Genomic DNA, 23,889 nt, shown 5'->3' with positions numbered 1-23,889 from the left:
ACAAACTGTAAAGGAAAAGGCCACCCATATCTGCCTTCCCACAGAACGTAGGACCACCCCACTGACTTGTATGCTCGGAATGCAGCAAAATACAATATCTTCAACCACATAATTATACGTTGTTTACTTGTGTTTATAGCTATAATCGTGGAGGTTATTAGTAGACACTGAGGTTGTCCAGGAGTGAAACAGACACTACACAGGCAGTAGAGTTGCGGCGAGCTACAGAGTAGAGCTAAGTCCGGGGTTCACATTTCAACATCTTGCGTGCAGTCTGCAACGTGCTGTACTCCAACAATGGCAGAATTGTGTCTTGAGTGCACGTGCACAAGATCGAAGATAGTGAAATTTCAAACAAGCATACTAGAAGCAAATCAAACACTAATTCCTTGTGAAATTACATCAGAAACCCGCAAGTAGAAGAAGGCAATCTTGGCATTACTCCAGCTAGTCAGCAAAAATAGCAAAAATACCCAAGAGTGATTCTTGGACATTTCACAATGGGACATTCACTGATGAATGCGCAGTGCCAGTGTCCTTCACGGTACACGTCCCATTCACAAGTTGTGTTTTCTTCCCACAGTGACCTTCTTTTTCATGATACTCTTCATTCCTAGCTCATGCCTTGGAAAAGAGCTGTATGATATCCTCGGTTTGATAATAATGGAACCTTTGGACCAGCCTCCCTTCTGCGGTGTGGTGATACCCCACACCCTTCCCCAACCTTACCACATCCTTTTCCTTACTTTATCACTGGCGCTGTCTCTTCAAGACATGATGTATTTAGGATTTGGGCATTAAGCAACACCCATCTTTCTAATTGGCTCCGTTTACTGTCCTGTGTAAATGGCTGCTTTTCATTGGGTAATATGGTCACTAGTCCCTCTTTTTTAGGTCTCGCCTAGCGAATGCAGTGCAGCTGCTTCACTTGGCGAGCCTCTATTATTGCTGCTTTCGTTCGCGAAGGGAGACAAACCATGTGCGCGCCCAGACAGGCGATGTGCACGCGCATGGCGTCTCCTCTCTGGTTCTCCTTTGTAGTGATAGGAGCTTTCACACTCTCCCACCGAGCACTTGATTTATTAGCTCTTGCAAGCATTCACCTCCGGAGCAGGATTTAATTGGTCCTTTGATCCATATGGCATTTATTAGCTCTTGTTTATTTATTTTAAGGTGCGGTCCGCTTTCAAGCAGCCACGTGCCTTTGTGTGCAGTTGTTTGAAGGAATAACGAAAATAAGGAAGGAAGATACTGACTTGTTTAATATGTGTCCACGTGATGGAGAGAAAAGGCAATGTTTCAGCGCGCGCGGACAGATAGGAGAGTGTGCCCCAGGATGACAGATTGAAGCGCGGGGGGGCAGGAAGGCTGATTCCACAGATCAGAGGCCTGCATGCCTTCCACATCCTCAGCCCATCCCCCTGGATAGCTTGCTGTTTACATTTTCGTTGGACCCCACATATTACGGCATTCCCAGACGATCTTCATCTGAACACCGAAACACCGCGTCAACAGAACTTTGTTAACAATTTTGTATTTTATTGTAATTGATTTATTTTTATTATATGAAAATTGATATGTTTGTAATGATGCGTTATGTGCAATTAATTCATGCTTTTTAGCAAATAAAATAGATAACGAAAAGACTCTAAATGTCTGGGTTTTTCCTGTTTTAATTGTTATTCATGTTGTTTTGAAATACAGAATAAATTCCTTTTTGGTAACCTACTTTAGACCGACTAAATAAATAATAGAATGGTAAATATCTCACATTAAAAACTGTAAGAGGCACTTAGCCTCATTTTGTACAAAAGCAGGTAAAGGGAGCTCTTTAATTTTTGTAATATTATACACCCCCTCCCTTTTCCAGTTGAAAAAGGGTACCTCCTTCTTGTTTTTAATCACAGCAGTGCCACCAGAGCCTAGGGACATTATACCCCAAGTATGACTTCTATTTTAAAACCAAGCAAGGAGGTGGGGAACCCCATTTGGTTTAATTGCATTAGAGTCTCTGGCACCCTTGCTACACCACCATCATGTTAATGCGCGTCAGGTGCGGGAGCTACTTTTACTACTTTAAGGGACCATTTTACAGGGATTATTCTTGTCCTACATTGTCCTAACATCTTGTGTAGAATACTACTGTTACCGTATTTCCACGCCGTTTGTAGAAAGTTTGCCGCTGTTGCTCTGTTTTTTTTTGTTTGTTTTTGTTTTTACCATTGACCTCCCTACTCAGAGCTGCTGCTGTGGCACTGCTTCTGTATGGCGGATGCATGGCGCAACATTGCTGCCACAAGCTCCCGCAGGCCGCACTGCTCCTATCTCACCTTGGTACCTGTGCATGCATTTCTTCAACTGTCTGTACAAATAGGTTAGGAGAGGTTTCAGTACCTACACTGTTTAGGTTCATCTGTACGGGTGGGACTAATACAGCCACACATTCTGTGCACATGTGTGGGTTGTGCTGCCACTGTCACTATGCTTGAATTTCCAGTCTGACTCTGTTTTTTCTGTACAGTTGCGAGAAGTAGTACTGGTGTTTTCAGTTTCTGTACTCCTAGTGCAGGCTGTGCTGACATTCAGGGTTTGTTTTTGTGAAGCTGTTGATGGTCGCACTTGTTCCACGTTGTTACTTTATTCAGGTGGTGCAGAGCCTGTTACATAATTACCTTGCCCAGGTGTTTGCATTTGTTGGTGTTTCGTTTATAACGTGGGTAGTGCAGATGCTGAGGGAACTAAAGAGTCCCTCGCCATGTGAAACCATGTCCTGCTTTCCGAAACATCACAAGCTGTCCCCAAGCGCTGGTCAGAGTAGGAGAAGAAAGCAGGAATGAGTAGGAAAGCGTTTACGTCTGCTGGAGAGACTGAATCAAAGCTAGTAGGCAGCCTACATCCTGGAAGTGTACTTTGTCAGCGAGCGTTTAGATGTGTTTTGTAGCACACAGGGGCAGCGGGGGCGCGGTTTACAAACAATAAATTGGCATGTCAGCAGCTAGCATGCTTTTGTCGACAAGGGCCTGGACGGTCTTTCGATTCTAAGAGCATAGGTAGCACCTTAAGCACAGCGCTGCGAAGCTGACGCCTTCTCAGCATAAAAAAAGTGTGTGAATGCTGTTAACAACACTACACATCCTGTTTATAAGGATTCCCCATTCTGCTAGGTATGGAGACCGAGCCAAAGTGAACGAATGGGGAGGGCGATGGTATCTACTCAAGAGCACACAGTCTGTTTACAGTTAACCACTTTGACGGCTTGTGTGCCCTGACTGTGTTCAGAACATAGTAGGCAACAGCAGGATTCACAAATGGTTTTAATGAACAAAGAAGTCCTCGTAGAAACAAAGGCAAATGAAGCCACCACTAATCCGTCATTATTTGTGGGGAAACATCCTTTACAACGCAACTTTTACCACGCAGTGCCTTTACGACGCAACTATTACAACGCATGCCATTACAACGCATAGCGCTGGGGGGTGCTCTAGGATAGGGAATAGATTTAATTTACTGTCCAACACCTTCCCTACTATCCACGGGGACTGGAGTTGGAATAGTAAATTAAACTATTCACTATCCAGCACCCCTAAGCACTATGCGTTGTAAAGGCATGCGTTGTAAAAACTGCGTTGTAAAGGCATGCGTGGTAAAAGCATGCGTTGTAATGTCATACATCCTTATTTGTGAACTGGATGTACAGCCTTGAACAACGACAGGAAACGTCGAGTTTTAGGCACGTTTTTCGGTAACAATATGGAAACGAGGAATCATTTTCACAGAATGCAACATGTTTATATTACACGCAGAAATTAACAATATTTCTTCTGGTGTACAGGCTCTTAGCTCGGTAAATTTCAGAAAAGGATGCATATGTCAATTAACAAAATGAATATCTTCAGGCACGCTCATGGTGGTGTGAGAGAACCGTCGAGAGAGAAGGCGAGGGTAGAGGGGCGATGGAATGGAGGGGCGAAAGATGGAAGATGGGAAAGAGGGCAGGCGTGACAAGAGGTCGAGGAATGATGGATCTAGAAAAAGAAGACAGAAATAGCGAGAAAGACATTGTTTCATACCCCGTTTTTCTTTTTCCTTGTGCTTGTATATGGCTGGCATCTGCCTGGGATGGCTTGGTGGGTAAAAAAATATCTTGCCACGCCTGCCCCCGTCCCATCCTGGCTATACAAGAAAAAATAGTGGTACTTAAATTATTTCAACGCCTCCTCAGGTGTAGTAAACTCTATATAAATGCAATTTGCTTTGTGTAAATACTGGGAAAGACCAACACATCCGACATTCTTACAGTGCATGCATATCTCCTAAAAAAGGACTGAACAAAGGGAAAAGCTTCCTCTCTTAAGTATGTGTGAAGTGCTAACAAAGTTTGAGCCTTTGTTTCCCCTCCACTTCATTTGCATCAGGTGTGTGGCTCCTGAGTGCTCCAAGCCAACAGACTCAAACAAAAGGAGGCCTGGTGACCCCTCAAATTCAGCCTTTATTATGGGCTCAGCCGGAGGCTTAAATAAACAAGCATTTGCAATGCAATAGGTCTCGCAGTTACACAAGTTTAAGCTATTGACATTGCAAATAACAATGCCTTTTATTTTTGTTTACTTTTTTAAAACCTAAATAAAAGACATTGTTATTTACAATGCCAATACCTTAAACTTGCGTAACTGTGAGACCCATTGCATTGCAACCGCTTGTTTTCTTTTGTCACATCCCTTGAGGACTGCCCCTCTTACATGTGGTGTTACTCATCATGTTATTTATTACTATCTGTGTACTCTTTTTTTAGTTTAGGCTTTTTGTGTGCTCAGGAATTCACTCGCGCCCATGCTTGCTCCTTCTCCTTGTTATTCTCCTCGTAATTATGAACTGCTCCTCTTTATATTTGCTAACTCGCTCCTGCTTCTTGTTAAATATAGTGGCAGCACAGTTTTTTTTATTTTACAATTTGAGAACAGAAAGTCGTTATTTTTTAAAGTGCCCCATGCCGCGCTTTCACTTTAGGAATGGCGCCGTGTGCCTTTCTGTATGCGCGGCTCACCGTATTCATGTTAACAAACATAAAGTCTTTATTTTTAAAGCGCCCAATGCCATGCTTTCACTTTAAGATGGGCCGCTGTACGTCTTTCTTTATGCATGGCTTGCCGTATTCATCCTAACAAACATGAATTCATTGTTTTTGGAAGCGTTTTCACTTAAACAATGGTTATGTTTTCCTATGTGAATATGGCAAGCCATGCATAAAGAAAGGCACACGACTGCCATTGTTTAAGTTTAAACGTGGCCTTGGACAGTTCAAGAGCAAATGTTTTTGATGCTGTATTGTTAGAAATTGGATTTCTGGTTGGCTAATGCTAGCGCCAAAGCCAGGCAGAGACCACCACGCTAGTCAGGGCAAAGGAGTTACACGCCAAAGATAACCCCTGCTCACCCCCTTGGTAGCTTGGCACGAACAGTCAGGCTTATCCCGGTGGCCATGTGTAAAGCATTTGCGCAACTACACAGCAACAACATCTGGCATCAGCGGGCTCTCCACTTCACAAGGGCCCCCACCTGGGTCCTGGGATTTCGCCAAGGGAGTGCATGGAGGCGGGGTAGCCTCCCGCCCTTTCCAACACGTCCCGGCGCGGGGTAGGCTCCCGCCCGGGTCTCTAAAATGCTGGCCATGCTTCCGTCCTCTAAGGCTTCCGTTCGCAGGCCCTGCCCACAACCAGGCGGGCTGCGGATCACGGCTTCTGAAATCTTCTCCTTCTCTCAGCGGCAAAGAGGGGTGGGCTCACTCTCACATTAAAACACAAAGCGGGGTAGGCTCCCGCTAGAGGCGATGAAAGTGTGGGGTGGGCACCCGTGAAGAAAATCATAAAATAAGCGGGGTGGGCACCCGTCTTTAGATAAAGATCACTGCGGGTGGGCACCCGCCTCCAGCCGCCTCACCGGGGAATCCCTTTCGCCAGGATTCCTTCTCCCAGGGCGGCAGCATCGAGCTGCGCAGCCCCCAGCCTCTCCTCCTTGGGCGAAAGCAAAGGAAACAGAGCACAGTGCTCCCAGGGCGCCAAAAGGCTGCAAAAGTCCTGGGACAAAGCATTTGCGCACACGCACACGGCAACAACATCCCAGGCACCCTACAAAAGGAACTCCACACAAGGTTATATCAAAAATAGCCTTTGTATTCTCATGACACATTAGAATAGTAATCACACAATATACACTGGCACTGGGAAATATTTACAAGGGATTATATACACATGACAGGGCCACATGGACCACTGTCAGAACCATCACAAAGTGAACTTAGTAAAAGTAAAACAGATCATAAACGTATAACCAGTAACCACTGGTAATCACTGTACCTAGCATCAGCCTGTAACATACACTACATTAGGCACAGTATCACATCGGGCGCGAATTACATTCTGCGCCAACCTCAAAAGCATAAACACATTATACAATCGTCTCACAAGTCTAAACGCATTAGACCCTAACCTCCTAAGCATAACTCACATTAGGGGCATAAATGACACAGTGAAACATAATCTCACTAGCATAAACCATAATATGCAAAACGACCTCATAATCATAAAAACACATTTAGAGGTATCAAACAGGGTGCATAAAACATACTACACACATTACATTTCCTAGCACCACCATCATACTAGGGCCTGGCGCCCTATAATCCTGACAGTCCCCCTGGCCAACTGGCCATCTCAAAAGGGGCTCAAATGCCCTATGCCCCAAGAGTCAGGGCGCACTGCCTGTGCAGCAGAAGTCAAGGGTGCGAAATTGCGCAGGCCTAAACGTTGAATCTGCCCACTACTTGCTGGGCAGCTGGGAACATCAAATGAGGGCCTAAACTAAGCAGATGGCACTAAGTGCTGCACAGCTGTGGGTCACACCTGAAGGGCTGGCACTCACTGTGCCCTCTGACCAATTAGGCAAAACGGGCCCTGGCATGGCTGTGCCCTCGGGCCTCACTGGGGCTTCTTAAAAACACATAGCCCATATTTGGAGCGCACTGGCACTCCAAACCACATGTGCCCGCAAAACATGGCAGCTGCCCTCTAGCCAGCGGGGCAGCTGTAAGTTAAGGTAGGGGCTTGGCACCCGGGACCCTCTGGCCCCCACGGGGCTTCTACATAACCTGGCCCCTTTATTGGAGCACAGTGGCGCTCAAACCAAACATGCCCACGTTGGAGCGGCCCGCTGCCAGACGGGGCCACTGTGACTCTAGGCCTTCAACTGGCACCAACACAATGGAGAAGCCCCATCTTACCGGGCTCTCCAGGCGGCGGCGATCTCCTGCTTCGCCCAGTCCCGCACTGTTGCAGCTTCTCTCTGGCTGCCCTGGGATCTTCTCCAGGCGTCAATCTGCACACAGGGCTTCCTCTTCCCTACAGGAGCCCCGTCCAGTATCGGCAGGCTCTCCACTTCACCCGGGCACCCTCCAGGGACCCGGGATTTCTCCAAGGGAGCGCATGGAGGCGGGGTAGGCTCCCAACCTTTCCAACACATTCCGGCGCGGGATAGGCTCCCGCCCGGGTCTCTAAAACGCCGGTCATGCTTCCGTCCAGGCGGGCTGCGGATCACGGCGGCCAAAATCTCCTTTTCTCGGCGGCAAAGAGGGGTAGGCTCTCTCTCAAGTTAAAACACAAAGCTGGGTAGGCTCCCGCTAGAGGCGATGAAAGTGCGGGGTGGGCACCCGCGAAGAAAATCATAAAATAAGCGGAGTGGGCACCCGTCTTTAGATAAAGATCACTGCGGGTGGGCACCCGCCTCCAGCCGCCTCACGGGAGGATCCCTTTCACCAGGATTCCTTCTCCCAGGGCTGCAGCACCGCGCTCTGAGGCCCCCAGCCTCTCCTTCTTGGGGTAAAGCAAAGGAAACAGAGCACAGCTCTCCCAGGGCGTCAAAAGTGTGGAAAAGTCCTAGGGTAAAGAAAATAAAGCAAAAGGTCCCAGAAGTCTTCCAGGCATCAAGGGCAAGGCAGGGCCCAGGGAGGAAAGCTCTCATGTCTGCCCCCCTGCCCCCAGCAGCAGCACGCCCTGAAGGAACAGCACACCAAGAGTGAACATTTTCATGGGGACACAGCCCCTATATTTATACAATATTTCCCTTTGTCTCACAGCACAGGGCTGCTGGAATATCAATCAGAACTGGTATAGGGGAGCTTTGGAGCACTTTGTTTGCTCAGCTCCTCTCTCCTTTTTCAGGTGGGGTTCAGTGATTAGACACACCACAGGGGGCAGAGCCGTCATTGTGGAGGGAAGGCACAGTCCTATTCAGGTCCCAGGTGCAACTCCTCCCTTCCATCTACATGCAGATCTCCCTAATCACCACTGGGCAGACCCATCCTGGCTCCTGAAGCCACCCACATCATCCCACACCTGTCAATCACAAGCCAGACATGCAATTCACATCAGGCAGGCAGACACACAGTACACAGAAATGGCAACTTCTAAAAGTGGCATTTCTCCACCAGTCACCATAAATCTGCGCACACCATCGCGCAGCATTTATCCTCACGAGTTCATACATACTAAACTCGCCCCTGCACTCCTCTCATACCAAGAACTACCTGGGACGCACAGATCCCCTATTCCTTCCAATGGGAGGGCAGGCCAATCTCACCGCACATACACAGAGAGCGCACGCACTTTACACTGGACCACAGTGCTAAAGTGCTCAGAGGCCTAAAATCACCAACACCATGTTACAGAAAAAGGCTGGGAGAACGCAAAAAAAGTTTTGGGGCGAACCTGCCAAAAGGCCTAAGTCCAACATGTATCCATTGAGGTTTTGCTCACTGCTGACAGAGATTGGCTTATCAAACGCACCGCTAGCACGCACTGCGTGACAAGAGTGTTCATCGCCACATTGCTAGTTTCTCGCATTCTGAGAAGAGATCCGCAACATCAGCTTCGTCACAGTAGTACAATTTGCAACGCTGTGTTACTCATACCCCCGGGCACATCTGCTCTTCGTAGGACAGGTTCTCACCGGGTTAGAAAGCAGATGGAGACGCCGACCCTGTAGCTGTCTTGGATATTTACTCGGGGGTTAAATAAACTACGAATCCTTGCGCACCGTTGTGTTTATCGGGTCTACAAAGAGAAGGAATTGTTGGCCCAGAAAAACTCTGTGAAATTAAGACAGGACGATTGCAAATATCCCTCTACTAATACTTGAGCTAGACGTCACGGCGAAGAAACACGAGGCTCATGAATATTATGAATATTGTGATCTACACAAATAGCTGAGGACATTACAACATCTTAACCCGGTGCAGAGATCAAGTTACACGCTTCAGCATCCGCCCTAGGGTAAATTAATTTGAAGGATGGATAACTCGAGAATTTCTGAATAAACAAAGAATACAACTACAGAACTCCCCCCGAAATTCACAGATGCACTATATTTTACGTCCCCTGGAATTTTGGATTGCTAATCTGAAAGAGGTCCTGAAGAAGGTGGCCTTGTGCCGCCGAAACGCGCGTCGACCAAGTGCGGGGTCTTAGAGTTAGTTCTGAGACCGACATATGCTGGCAGAGTAACTCTGCCGTCTATGATTCAGTTTCTCTACCTCAGATGGTGTGGTGATGAATGTAGTGAGGGTGTGCATGTGTCAGAATGTTGTGTTAGACTGTTTTCTACCAGGGGTCTATTGATTTGAATGTAGTGCACAATAATACATATACACATTTTTTTGTATATAGTCATGTATTGTATGTATTTATTCTTGTTTTTTCTTTGCTTGAACTTTAAAAAAAGTTTACTTTTTTAAAAAAACCTTCTTCTGAAAAAATAGTAACTTTTTACTTGTGAAAAAATAAGGAAAGATATTCTTATATAAAAGAGTAATGATAATTTAGAGATAATGAAATAAAAATCATAATTTTTGAATGAAATTAAAAAGAATATTTGTCCTTTTTGTCACCAATATTTTGTGATTAATTATAAATATATTTGTGATAGAAGCTGTGTGGCCATTGAGGGAAATTAGCTTTGTTCCAGGCAGGAAGCAGCTAACACTGCCTCCGTATTCTGCCATCACTAATTGATGCCTCACTAAGGAACTTTCACCAAAGTCACAAGGCTGTTGACGTGCAAATAAAAATGTTGTCTCATTTATTTTTTTAAGTACAATATCCCAACAGTAGCTTAAGGGATAAAAGAAATCCCACTAAATATGGAAAAGGTGCAATACCACAGGCTGTTACTAGGTCTTCCTGTGGAGTTGAAAAGGGTCCTCTAATAGCCGCATAAAGTACTGAGTTTATAATTGCATTAAGGGTGCAATACCTTATGTGGCTAATAGAGGTCCCTTTACAACTTCACACGGACACGGTCTGTGTACTGCACCCTTTCCTTGTTTCATCGAATTTATTTTATACCTAAGCTACTGCTGGGATATATTTTGACACAAAAAATCTTATTTGCAACGTCAATAGCTTGAACTTTCGGTAATGTGAGACTTATTGCATTACAAATGCTTGTTTATTTTTGCAGGAGGGAGGTGCCAGCCGTGCTACCGACTCCTCGTGTTTTTATTTTTATTTTTTTATTCACGCATTGAACCACCCGCAATGCTGTGAACTGACGATGCGGGAAAATGTGCAGCAAAAGGCAAACCCGTCCTCAAGAATGAGGAATGTTGGATACTCAAGTTATGTTATGTAATTTGTTTCTTATGGAGTACAGGCTCTCTAAAGCTTCTTGGCACTGTGATTTGCAGGATACTTAAAAGTCATCGGTGTGGTGTGGATTGAGGCTTATACTTGATGTGAATAATTCTTCCAATTTTTATAAGGTTTTGTATAATAATTTGCCGCGTTCTTTACCATTCCTCGTGTTTGAGCGTTCAACATTTGAATCCTCTGATATTCATTACACAAACTTTGGCATTGTAACTTACTCTTTAAACTGGCCCCATCACCATGCCTGCATTCTAAAATTTGCTTAGTAAAAGTTGACGGAGCTGTGAATTTGACTTAGGCCTAAGTTTTGAGTAAAGTTTTGATTTTCATAGATTTCTTAATGAATTCTTGGAGGAGTCTTATGATTCTGTGAATGTTGCAGATTTCCAGGAGGACTGACAAGTGTAGCCATATGAGTAAATGGATATTTCCATGAACATCGCATTTGCTAATTTGTTTCTCTACAGAGAAATCATTTTTGTTCCCAACGAGAAACTCCCTTGACCCCCTACCCCCACCAATTTTCTCTCCACATTACAATGATGAAAATTGATCTTTCCCTTGCCTTGGAACAACGTCTGTTTGCAACATTTTAATAGTTTTCGATGTAGATGGCCTTGACCCCCATCTTTTACTGAATGCTAAGTCACTTGGATTCACCCTGAACTCCAAAGTCACTCACACGAAACTCATTGCCAAAAAAGCACCCCCAAGACTGCTTGGTACCAGTTCTCTTGAACCCGTTTCTTCCCCAAAGCATTGTCCGATCTGCCTTTCAAACCCTCATACCCTCACATCTGGATGGTGGTAATGCACTACTTGATGGCCTCCCAGATGCCATTATAGCACACTTTAGGCATGTACATTTCTGTGTGGTAAAGCACGTGTAAATCCATAGGAGTCCTGATTCAGTGAATTTGCACTCATGAACTTAGGAAAATGTACTTGTAGCTTAAAGTTAAGAACACAAATACCTTTGTAATTCATGTCGAAAATTATTAAAAATCATTTTCTGGTGTGAATGAATTATAATATAAATGTTGAAAATTCTTCTATGAAGGGTTCGATAATTTTATGAGATCGTGCAGCATCTGAATATGAAACATGGCAGAAGTAATGCTACAGTGGGTTCATGTTACAATATAGTTACAAATAATGCCACGTGGCTTCATGCTAAAACATGGTAACAAGTAATGCCATGCATGATTCAGGCTATAAGTAACTAATATTGCTGTGGTGGATTTGAGTGATAACATGGTTACTAGTAATGCTACTGTGAAATCAAGTTATTATATAGCAACTCATAATGACATGTAGAATTCATGGTACAACAGTAACTAATAATGCTGTCGTGGATTTATATTATTACATGGCAGTAATTACCTCCATGGTCGGTAAAAAAAAAAAAAAAAAGTAGATAACACTCCTTTTGGTATTCAGTGTAGTATACAATAAGATATTTATAGACCTCACCTCTTCTGCGGTCCATAATGCAGATAAAGCAGTGGTTCATACTTATCTCAGAATCTATCATTCTCTTTCTGGTCATAGACCGTTTTGTTTTTAATGTTAAAATGTTTTCTGTACATAAGCAGCTTAGAGTATCCTTTAGTACAGCTAAGATCCGCACAGATATAAAGAAAATACAATAAATGTTGCTCTGAGCGCCGGAGATAATTATCTCATTTTTCTCTTCATTTTGCAGAAATCTGAAATACTTTAAAGACAGTGAGTTAGCAGGGGAGCGTGATTCCTTTCTACTATACATCAAAACCTCTCTGTAAGTACTCTGTTTATGTTTTCATTTCATCCTTATCGCCAGTAGAATGTTTCTCTTTGCTGAATGGTGAACATTTTCAATTCTTCACCCATTCATTTATATCCTGCCGTACCAATTATGATGAATGCGTTTTGTAGGCAGTAATTTAAAGACATGTTCCCTGTTGTTTTGGCGGACACCGAGGCAGACTAGAGCTGACATCGACTGATGCTGCGCACAGTAACGCTGCCACACTGACATGCCATGCGTGCTGAAGGTGCCAGGCGAAGATGCGACTCTTGCATCCGCCTGAAGTAGCCATGGCTTTGTCATCTCTTCCAAGCACTCCACGTGTACTGGTATCTCCCGAACTGAGCTGAGCGCTCCTGGGCAGCTAATCTCATTATACATCTCTGATCCCCTCGAATAATCAGATTCTCTTCCTAGGAAATTCTCCTAAGTGCCCCAGGCACTTACCTGCTCTCCAGCTCTTCTTGTCTACAAGCTCGCACTCATGTTTCCAAGCTCCACTCTCCGGAGGCAGTTGACCCGCCATACTACCTACTTCTGTACCTGTCAGTTGCCTCGTCCTCTTCACTGCCTACAACACCTACATATAGAATGCATCAGCACATTGGCTCATCCTGACCCTGTACATTCTCTGCTGCGCATCTTACCATACTGATATCTCATTTCATTCTGCCGTGTCCAGTGAGTTCGCTACATCCCATTCCCCCTATGTCCATAGTCCACAGGTCCCATATTCTCAGATTATCTGCATATAGTATGTACTGTCATTTGGCTCAATATTTGCTTTGATAAATTGTTTTGATGTAATTTGTGTTCATTATTTTGTGTTGGCATAATATATGCCCTATACATATATTTCTATATAATAAGGATGATTTGTTTGTTTCAATAATTGCTTTGGCATATTCATTTTCAATTAGTTTTTTGTGGACATATCCAATGTGTAACTGATGCGTCTCTTATTGCGCTTCCTAAAACCCCAAAATACATGTTTAAAATAAGATGCACTAGCTATGAGTAAAGAATTTAGGTCGCCATTTAAGTATGATGGGGCATTTTTAAGATTTAAGAAGGCAGAGTGTAATTTAGAGTATATTCAAAACTAATTAAGAGCAAATTATTTAAAAGAATCTCACTAGACCTGCAGTCAGAGGCAGTATTGGTAAGGCTGTAGCTCAGGATCAAACGATAAGGCCAAACAAAATTAAGACTATATAGTCGACTGCAGCCATGCAAATCTTCTCCATGTTCTCTTTGTCGGGTGTTAGCCCCTGGAGAACTCTTGACCTACGGTAGGGTTATATATACTAGTATTTCACGCCTCAATAGATATATGTATGAATTTATGAATGTATGTGTTGTTTATATGGTGCGTGGAACGACGTGCAAGGTCCAAGGTAAAGATGCAGCCAGTGTGCAATTCAAGGGGTAGCTAGTTTCTAAGAATGAAAGCGGTCTGTTACTGCATGATGTGTACATGTTCCTTAAAGAGGCGTGTCTTCATCTCTTTCTTACATGAAGCAGGGTTGAGATAGCCCTGATAGATTGAAGGATGTTTGAAAAATAAAACAATTTTATTTTCTCTATTTTTATCATGTAACACAACAAAAAAAGCATGACTTCATTGTGCCTAATGTTTTGCCCGGATGCACAATTTTAGTTTGGCGCAAATTGGGTTTGTTCTATTTACTTATATTGCACAAGAAGCAAATATGGTTCAAATTGATTTGACCTGTTATTTTCCAGCAGTGCAGAGGTTTTGTGACATGGACCGGGAGATTCTAGCTCCTGTTCTTTCGAAGTTATTGAAAAACACATACAATTAAACTGTGGAGCCAGCCATGGCGAAAATGGGACATGCATAATGATGCATCTTGTTCATCTCAGGAAAAATTTGCATAAAATAATTGTAAGCTGACAACTAAAAGATCTGATCTAATGCAATCGCAGTACATCATGTTGACATTGACCTTTGTAAAAAAGACGTAAATTCAGCAATCAGAAGCTGCTTTCATTATTTCATCAGTTGTGGCTCGGATGGAAATGAGCTGTGATGTGAAGCAGAGGCATTAATTACTATGTGTTCTTTTGATAATGCAATGACTGCCTTGTTTCCATAGGTATTCACAGATATACATTATCCCAACTCACTACCCTGTCCCCCTTCTTCATCTTTGGAGTTGAAATCTTTCGTTTAAGCTTTTTTGCTAGGATAAACACCTAGGGTCCATCTTTATTAATGATTCCCTTTAATGGGAAATATTTTCTTCTTTAGGAATTTAACGAAAGTATAAACAGACGTAATTATAATGTGCTTCAGGGCAAACATTTTCAGGGACCTAGGAAAAATTACATTGTGCTATTTGGGCGGACTTGTGCTCTAGTCTTTTCTTGATGACATTTGTTGCAAACCTACACCCTCATGTGGTCCCATGTTGTGGCACAATAAGGTGGGTGCCACCTGTGGCCTTAATGCATCACACACTGTTAGATCTGGGGGTCTCTAGTTGGCAGAGGTAGGTACCAATGTCCAAATAGGGACCCTTGCTTCTAGTCAGGGTAAGGGGGATATGGGAGTATGAGATGGATGCGATACCTTGTATGGTTTCCGGTGTGCAGGTTTCGTAGAAAGCGCCTCGCAAAGGTATGGTGCGACGATCTTCGGGACAGCGACGATCTCATGTGCGGCGGCGATGCGCAGTGTCGATCTTCTCCCCTCGCAGCCCCTCGATGCGATGGCCCTGCGACAACACCTGCAGCGTCGTGATGCGGTCCGCAAGCAAGCGGTGTGACGATCTCACCCAGCGACGACAGGCTCTGCGACGATACTCGCAGCGATGGTAATCTTCCTGCACTGGAGCAATGCATTTCCGGAAGCGAAGTATGTGTCGGTTCTTGCAGCGGCAACAGGTGCTGCGACGATCTCGATCTTCGCGGCGGCGGGAATTTCCTCGCACTTTCGGGGATGTGCTCTGCAAGCGAGCGATGCGTGAAACTTTTCAGATTGTCTTAGTTTCTTTTTGTCCAGCTTCCCAAACAACAGGTACAACTTCCAGGTGCACCACAACTGGCTCAAGCACTCTAGGAAGGACAGAACTCTCTCAGTAGAGTTCAGGGGGGAAGCTGGGGGTGAAGTCCTTTTGTTCCTGGGACTACTTAACAGGGAGCCAGCTCTATTCAGGCCCTTGGAGATCTCTTCAAGCACGGGGACACAGCACAAATCAAAGTCCTTCCCCTCTCCTTGGCAGCAAAGCAACTGCAAACACACAGCAGGACAGTCCTTCCTCTCCAGTCTTCCAACTTTCTCCTTTGCAGAGGTTCCTTCTTGATTCCAGGATGATCTAATTTTCTGTAGTCTGGGGTCCTGTACTTATATCCCAAAAAGTCTTTGTTCCCTTTGTGCAGGAGGGCTCTGAGCCCGGTCTGAACCAGTTTTGGGTGTTCCTTGAGCACTTTGTTTTCCTGGCTTCACCTTTCCTTTCAGAGAGAGGAGCAGGGTGGCCAGCCGCCCAGCAGGAGGTGGAGCCAGCATTGTGGAAGGCAGGCACAGACCTATTCAGGTCCAGGTGCGATCCCCTCCCACCATTCTAGATGCAGATGAAGCTATTCAGCCCAGGGATGGCCCACTCAGCCTCTGGGAGCCACCCAGTCCCTGTCACTCACAAACCAGACACTCAATTCACAAACAAGCCAAGGCACACAGAAAGATAAGACAAGAAAACAGCCACCTTCTAAAAGTGCTGTTTTCAAACAAAGGATTTAAAAACATCTTTCCTAAAAGATGTGCTATTAAATTCTGAGTTCAGGGATACCAGACTTTTATGTCCTATTTTGCTCCTATAGGAAGATATGCAGGTAACCACTGTACACAGCCTTCCCCATTATAGCCTATGGGCAAGATAGCCTAACAATAGTGAAAAAGGAAAATTGGTTGTAATTCACTACCAGAGCATGTCACCCACACTAGTACATGCTCTACCTTTCACATACACTGCACCCTGCCCAGGGTGCAGTGTATGTGAAAGGTAGAGCATGTTAAAGGTAAGTGTTAGGCCTGGTCAGTGGGGACACTGACCAGGTTGACATGGCAGTCCACAGACTGCAGACAGGCACTGCGGTGGCATGCCTGAGACACCATTTTAGGGCTACTCATGTGGGTGGCACAATCAGTGCTGCAGGCCCACTAGTAGCATTTGGATCACCTACCCTGGCACACTTAGTGCACTTTACTAGGGATTTCCTGGTAACACAAATATGCCAATCATGGATAACCAATCACAATAACAATTTATACAGAGAGCATATGCACTTTAGCACTGATCAGCAGTGGTAAAGGGCCCAGAGTCCTATTGCCAATAACCACAGGTCAGGAAAAATAAAGGAGGAAGAAGCAAACAATTTGGGGATAACCCTGCAAAAAGGGCCATTTCCAACACACTCCATGATGATAAAATTAACTGTAGTAATGTCAGAAATATGTTGGCCCATTGATCTGATAATATAAACACATGCTCCTTAGGCAGTGTGGAAATGTTGCAGCTCTAAAGCTTGCTGTATCCTGTTAGCTGTCCGCCTGTAGACACATGGCTCAAGCAGTGCTTAATTTGAATGAGTGGTTACAGGCCCACCACCTGTACACATTTTGGGGAGTGAGTCTTATTTTTCATGATCAGACTTTGACATGGACATCTTAAGAATTTCGGGGTCCTGGCCATATGTATTTTGGAATTCATATTCGGATACATTTAAATTTATGATCCAATTACAGCACTTTCATTCCTCTTTTGCTTGGTCACTGACAGTGCACAGGCACACTGATTCAAATTGTAGATGTGTTTCATTCTACACAGACACACTGATTCAAATTGAAAATGTGTTTCATTGTAATATACAGGGAAATGCAATGTGTGTTTTCAATAGTGTAGTACAGCGGCAGCTTACTAATGTTATTGGAGACGCAAGTATGACTCATTCAAGGTCATCAGGACTGTCAGTAAAACAGACCCGATTCTTTCAGGGCGTCCCCAAAAATGCTGGGGCCAGGGCCGGACTGGGAATGCTCACCGGCCCTGGCAATTGAGTCGGGCCATCTGCGGGGGTGTGGGGCTGTAGGGTGCACGTGGAAAACACTGCAGCTGCTTTTGTTACAGGATGCCGATATTGCAGGTATGCTGCAAAACCAGCCCCCAGTAACAAAAACGGCCCCCACCCTGGTGGCCCACCGGGAAATGCCTGGTGCCCGCAATCGACATTCTGGCCCTGGGGCAGTGCCCACTTTGCCCATGCCTTAAAACGTCTCTGGACTTTGACCTAGAATAAGATAGAGAAAAAGAGAAAAGGGGGAAAACTGAAAGAAAGATGGCAAAGTGTGCTAAAAGGAGAAAGCAGGGATGAAAGAAACCTCATATGTAAAATCTTTGAGACTCATGACTTATTCGTTTTAAAAATTAAGCACTGGGCTCATGTAAAGAATGCCCTTCAAGTGTTGCTAAATTTTATACAGAAAGAAAGTAGAAGAAATCTCACCTTTCAATATGGTTTATGATATTTGCATAGGAGTAGGTGACCACTGGCAAGAAGAAAGGAGCAGCCAGGTGAATTGCTAATTCCTTGCAACGATGCCTGTGTGTTTTTATCATGTTGCCATTTGTATCTTCTTACTGCTCTTTCTGTATGAGGAAAGGGGTATGTAAACCCCCCTTCGGGGCATGGTCAGTAAACGGACCAAGATTGCCACTTTTTTGTTGAAGCTCTGGAGGAGATGCCCGCATTTCATTTTAGCTTGAAATTGCGCTTTTGGGCACTGGAGAAAAATTTGCATGGAGTGACGAAGTCCCCAGCCCCAGAACATCCGGATGGAGGCATTGGTGTGACCTACTGATTCTTTCAAGTAAACTTTGCAGCCACAGAGATCCTGGGTGCATAGACTGAGAGGTCTGAGGCCTTCCTGATGGGGGAAAAGAGAGGGAACTAGTGGCGGCTTGTAGGTAACAGAGCGTAGGTGCAGGAAGGCGGGGGTTTAAAAAGAAAAAAAAGACTTACCTGCTCATCCCTACTTCCTCTTCTTCCTCCTTGATGTTCTGCTGGATCCCGGCAGCACCCAGGCTCCACTAAGCCAATCACAAGGCTGTTGTCACCATGACAGCAGCCTCATGATTGGACTGAGTGCTGTGGTTTGGCACTCAGACTGGGACTGAGAGCCTGTGGATGTTCTCCACCCAGACAGTGCATTACAACCTGGTGGAGAACATGCAAATGGTGCATGACTGTTTGGCCTGCCCAGACAGCCATCCAAACTATCATGCACACTTCATGCAGCAGCAACCACTCCTCCTCCCTCTCCATCACGGGAGCCCAGCCGTGCCCCACTCTAAGGTGGCTGAAAGATACAAAAATAACATGGTAATGACTTCTGTTATTATAATGTAATTTTTCCTTTTACACTGCCCAGCTAGTAGTGGGGAGATGCTCCTCCACCTTAACAGAGGAGCTGCCTCTTGAGGGGCCCAGCTCTGCAGACCATGGTGGTCCTGGACAAGTAGTAGTTGTGGACGAGATGTGCTGGATCTGTTGATGCTGACATTGTGAAGGAGGACGTGGAACAGCTGACATAAAAGGGTCCCAGCGGATTGCTCTGCTATTATAAACCAGTGGCCTAGATGGTTGTTGAAGCCATGGCCTCGATTACTGGTGTGCACGAGTCGAATGCACACAAGAGGAATACCTAACTCACTTTAAAACACCTGTGACCAACTTATGACAAAGCTCCTCAAGTTGCCGCTGGTCTCTCAAGTTCTTTCTTTTTCTGCAAAAATGAACTTTCGGGCAGCGTACCTGTATAGATGTTGCCACCTCTGACTTGAGATACCTCAGGAGATAAATCGCAATTAGATGTGGACGCTGATATCAGCAATGAAGAGCTGACTGCCTCTGTGTACTTAAGGTTTGAAAATGTCAATGGCATGCTTAAGGGGGTCCCCAAGTTAGCTGGGGGGTTATTCAGCAGAGAGCTAAGTGTACTTTTATGCGCAACTTTTTTAGGACGGTTCCTCTCACACACCAGAGGTGGCATGCTTCATCATGGGGGTGCCTCCTCATGTGAGAGACCTAGTCTTTACACGGGCTACAACCCCCTCAGTGTGAGGGAGGAGCTCAGGGATGTTTTATTGCGAGGTCAGCAGTTTTACTAACATCCTATTTGAGCCTGGTGTGTTATGAAACACGTTCTGATACAACAATACAATATACAGGTAACCAGGTACAATATCAGGCGCACAGCTCAAGTGTAGGCAAAGTAAATTTGAATAGGTCACTATAGTACATAGGTGCTTCCAAGTGAGAAGGATAGGTTACCAACTATCCCACAGATCCTAAAGAAACTTCAGGAACATAAGCAAAGAATAAATTCTCACGGAGCACTCAAATAATAAATCACAGAAAATACTACGTAATGCAATTGTTTCATTCAGTCCAAATAATTAGCACTGTTCGTAAATAAATGCCGATCCAGTTAATGATCCACTTGATCAGTCTCCAAAGGTAACGTCGCACTGGGATACACTCCACATAAAAAGTGATAATAGTTCATCAGCCTTAGAGAGTTCCAATACTGAATTTATTGTAAATCCTCCACTTCAAAACGATAATGTTTCAGCAGCCAACACGTGTTTCGTCAAGCATTGTAAAATGCATAATTGACTTCATCAGGGCTCCAATACGATATCATGGACCATAAACCATGGTCTCCGTATAAATATTGATGGGTTAAGTAAAATATCCAAATGGTGGTGGTGATATAATCGTCCAAATAATTCCACCCACTCGTAACCAAGAGATATCCCAATTCTGTATTGCTGTCTGTACTTATAAACCGCAAAATCTAGCCTCAAACTCAGGCTTCTTCATCATTGTATTTACAAGAGTTAGGATTAAATTTCAGATCACACACGAGTACATGTTCCTATGTCAAAAAGTATATCCTTATTTCATCCGCGATCCCGGCATGTAGCATTCTACATAGGCGCCATCTTAAGCTTATAACGTTCTGATACAACACAGAAGCCTCTAATGTCGGCACCTGTGTTATCAACGAAATTCTGTTTTTAATCCTGATACCGGGTAGCAGAATTAAAGTTGCAGCATAGCAAACCCTGTAGTTAGTTTTAAATCACTCACATTATAGCACTGCACATTTTTCATAACACCCCAGGCTGACATAGGGTGTTAGTACACCTGCTGACCTCGCAATAAAACGTCCCTGAGCTCGCCCCTCACAGTGAGAGGGTTGTTGCCCACGTAGAGACTAGGTCTCTCATCTGAGTAGGCACCCCATGAAGAAGCATGACACGTCTGGTGTGTGAGGGGAACCGTCCTAAGAAGGGAATCCCCTGTTGCGCGTAAAAGTACACTTAGCTCTCGGCTGAATAAGCCCCCTGGCTAACTGGACCCGGGAACCCCCATTTTTATGATATTATTAATGAGTGGGTAGCCGGTTCCCACTGGTCCTTAAATCTCCTCAAGCTCCCCTTGTGTGACTCAATGGCATGCTTAACCCTGTGGATGGCTGAAGGTTTCTAGGCTTAGAGAGACTTTTAACCATTGATTAAAGCCCTATCTTTGTCATAACCTGGCCAAGTCAGTGCACGTTATCCTCAGTACTCACCAACTGACTTCTGTGCATATTCCTACTGTAACATAGGCAAACTCAGGAAATGGTCACTGAATGCAGCTGAAGAAAACCCCTCCCAAAAGACAGTTAGAAACTTGTTTGAGGCCTATTAACAAGGCACACTCTCCCTTTAAAGGGCTTCTGACTAAGTGAGCCAAACATCATATTATGCTGTGACACTAACAAAAGCCGATCTAGTTGACACCCTTCAACTATTCAAAACTGAGTTGCTGTAAGAAACAACATCTGACCAAGGAGCTGCAGACATTCAGATCGGACCTTCATGGGAATATCACAGTCCTTTGTATGGATGTCGATTCTGCTGGATTGAGAGCGGTGGAGGCAGAATTTCAGAATCAAGGTTAGAAGAGGGAAATGAGAATCTGAGGAATCAACTTCACAACCATCAAACACTCTCAGAGGTGGCCACACTCAAAGTTAAGGACTTGTAAAATTGTTCAAAACAAGATCAGAACATTAGAGTTAGGGGACTGCAGGAAGGAGCCGAGGGCAAATATATTTGTGAGTTCTTAAAGGAACTCTTTGAAGACTTGCTACCAGGTGAACATGGTGAAATAAAGCTAGACAGGGCCCACAGGGTTGGTCAACGTCCTCCCAGGGACTCTCACAGATCATGAGACGTCTTGGTATAAATTCATGATTTTCAAATAAAAGAGGCTATTTTTGCAGTGGTATGGAAACAGAATGTGATATAACCCAATCACTTTCAATTAAAAAGAATTCAAGATATAGTTCAACAACCCTTACCCTCTGCCAGCAATTCCGACCTGTTACAGACAAACTATGTCAAGGCAAAATAAGATAGTAGTGGCTCCACCCTTTTGGAATTGATTTTGAATTTTGAAGTAAGCTTTATCTAACATTGTCAAAGGGTGATGAAAGCGTCAAGGCAGTGGCATAACAAGGGGGGGCGGCCTCCCACCAAGTCTTACCTGCCATCTTAGGGTGGCCATCACCAGCACCCCCTGCTCTTCAGTGTGGCCATCGCGGGGCAGCAACAGTCTGAAGAATCTGCCAGCAACAACCCACCCGCTCTTCAGTCTCTTCAAAGTGACTTTCCCTTTTGAAAGTTGGAGGGTCGAGCAGCAGATTCTCAGCATTTTGTGAAGGTCTGTAACTACCTGATAACTTGAGTTTTGATGTTAGATAGCGAGGGGTGGAGGTGTGAATGGCTTTATAGGTGATGCAAGCAGTCTTATATATGGTCCTAGCTTCAATAGGAAGCCGTCAAAGGCTGTGATATGGTCATTTCTTTTGGCCCTGTAGGCAAAACGTGCCACCGAGTGGAGGGTGGATTTTAAAGGAGATAGGCAGGACTTAGTGAGGCCTGTAAGTAGAGAATTACAGTAGTCCAGTATGGAGAGTACCAAAAATAGGAAAAGATTTTTCAGGTCTTACTGGGGAATGTACCGTTGGATCCCCCAGATGTTTACTGACCTAGAAAATGGTAGGTGATGACCAGATGGTGAGAGAAGAAGCAGAGGAGTCATACATTGGAGGCACTAGGGTGTTGCAGATGGACTTGGCAGTAAAGGTCCTGGATAATGCTGATTGCACGCACTTGTATTGTAGGGTGAAGTAGAAGTAGTTGGCAAGCCTGATGTGCTACAATTCCTTCTCATTCGCTGCATTATGTATCAGCATTTCATATCTGCAATTGGTTTGAGACTTCCTTAACCCTGTCATTTGTGTGTCGTTTCAAGATTTCTTATTTTTGCTAATGCCTTGTAATTATAGCTATCTTAAAAAACAAAAACAAGATGAATTCATTTACAAGGGTGTTGCAAAGTATCATGGCTGTTTTGTATTGTTTATAACTCTTTACAGTGCAAGTGTATTAATATACAAAGATTGATAAAATTTGCAGACTTGAAACCCAATTGATAAGGACGTACATGTTTTTTACAGGGTTTTGTAGGTTTCTGTGTTTGAGGCATGAGTAGAGTCTGTGTTACGTCGCTGAGCAGTGAAATGTTTGATAGAAGGACATTAATCTGCATATACAAAAGAAAACAAGCAAAACAAAGTATTCCCACACATTAATTATGTTTATTTATTTTATATGTGAATATCTCATAGGAAGAATGTTTATAGGTCATAAAATGTTAATTCAGAAGAAGGGGGGTCATTTAGAGTTTGACGGAGCTCCCACTCTGCTAAGCTCACAATTCCCTGCTATATTTAGTATTGATGAAAGCAATGGGTTTACACTTGTGTTGCCTCCACTGGCTCCAACAGCTTAAATCTTCAACCTAATGGCCCGCCCGCCACTGTGCCATGAGGTCAAAATGACAGATGGCCTTCGCTTTTTCGCTCAACCCAAGACCACCATCCCATGCATGGCAGTCCAGGACAGGGAAAAAACACAGTAGCCTCCATGTACATAGAGAAGGCTCCCTGCATGCCAAGGCCATTGTTTTGGTTTTTTCCCAAAAATAAACTCCAGCTTTGGGATTTTGTTCCTTGAAAACAAAAATGATTTCCCAATGGACGCAATAAAAATGGCAGTTACTGCCTACTAGGTGGGGATCTGTGAATAGAACAGGTGGTCCACCACCAGAGGAGCAGACTTGTAACAGAGATCTGCTTGAATTAGGATCTCCGTTACCTCTTCCCTCCGGACATATTTCCTCTTAGCTGAGGGACTTGGCTGGAGGCGGGTAAGGGGTGGAGTGGGAGGAGTGGAAGAAGATTGGGATGATGCAGAGGAGGAG

At 44.4% G+C, this 23,889-nt stretch overlaps 1 protein-coding gene across 6 annotated transcripts in view; it reads left to right on the top strand.

Annotated features, from left to right (window-relative positions):
- The window catches only part of ENOX1 (ecto-NOX disulfide-thiol exchanger 1), a 2,394,477-nt gene that overhangs the window by 339,089 nt on the left and 2,031,499 nt on the right, over positions 1–23,889 (top strand). For all 6 annotated transcript variants that reach the window (XM_078657297.1, XM_078657294.1, XM_078657296.1 and 3 more), the window contains exon 2: positions 12,403–12,477. The gene's annotated coding sequence lies outside the window, so the exon portion shown is untranslated. The remainder of the gene's footprint in view (positions 1–12,402; positions 12,478–23,889) is intronic.

The sequence above is a fragment of the Lissotriton helveticus genome, chromosome 8 (assembly GCF_964261635.1).
Source record: "Lissotriton helveticus chromosome 8, aLisHel1.1, whole genome shotgun sequence".
Classification (NCBI taxonomy): domain Eukaryota; kingdom Metazoa; phylum Chordata; class Amphibia; order Caudata; family Salamandridae; genus Lissotriton; species Lissotriton helveticus.
This window is presented reverse-complemented; position numbering and strand designations above follow the sequence as displayed.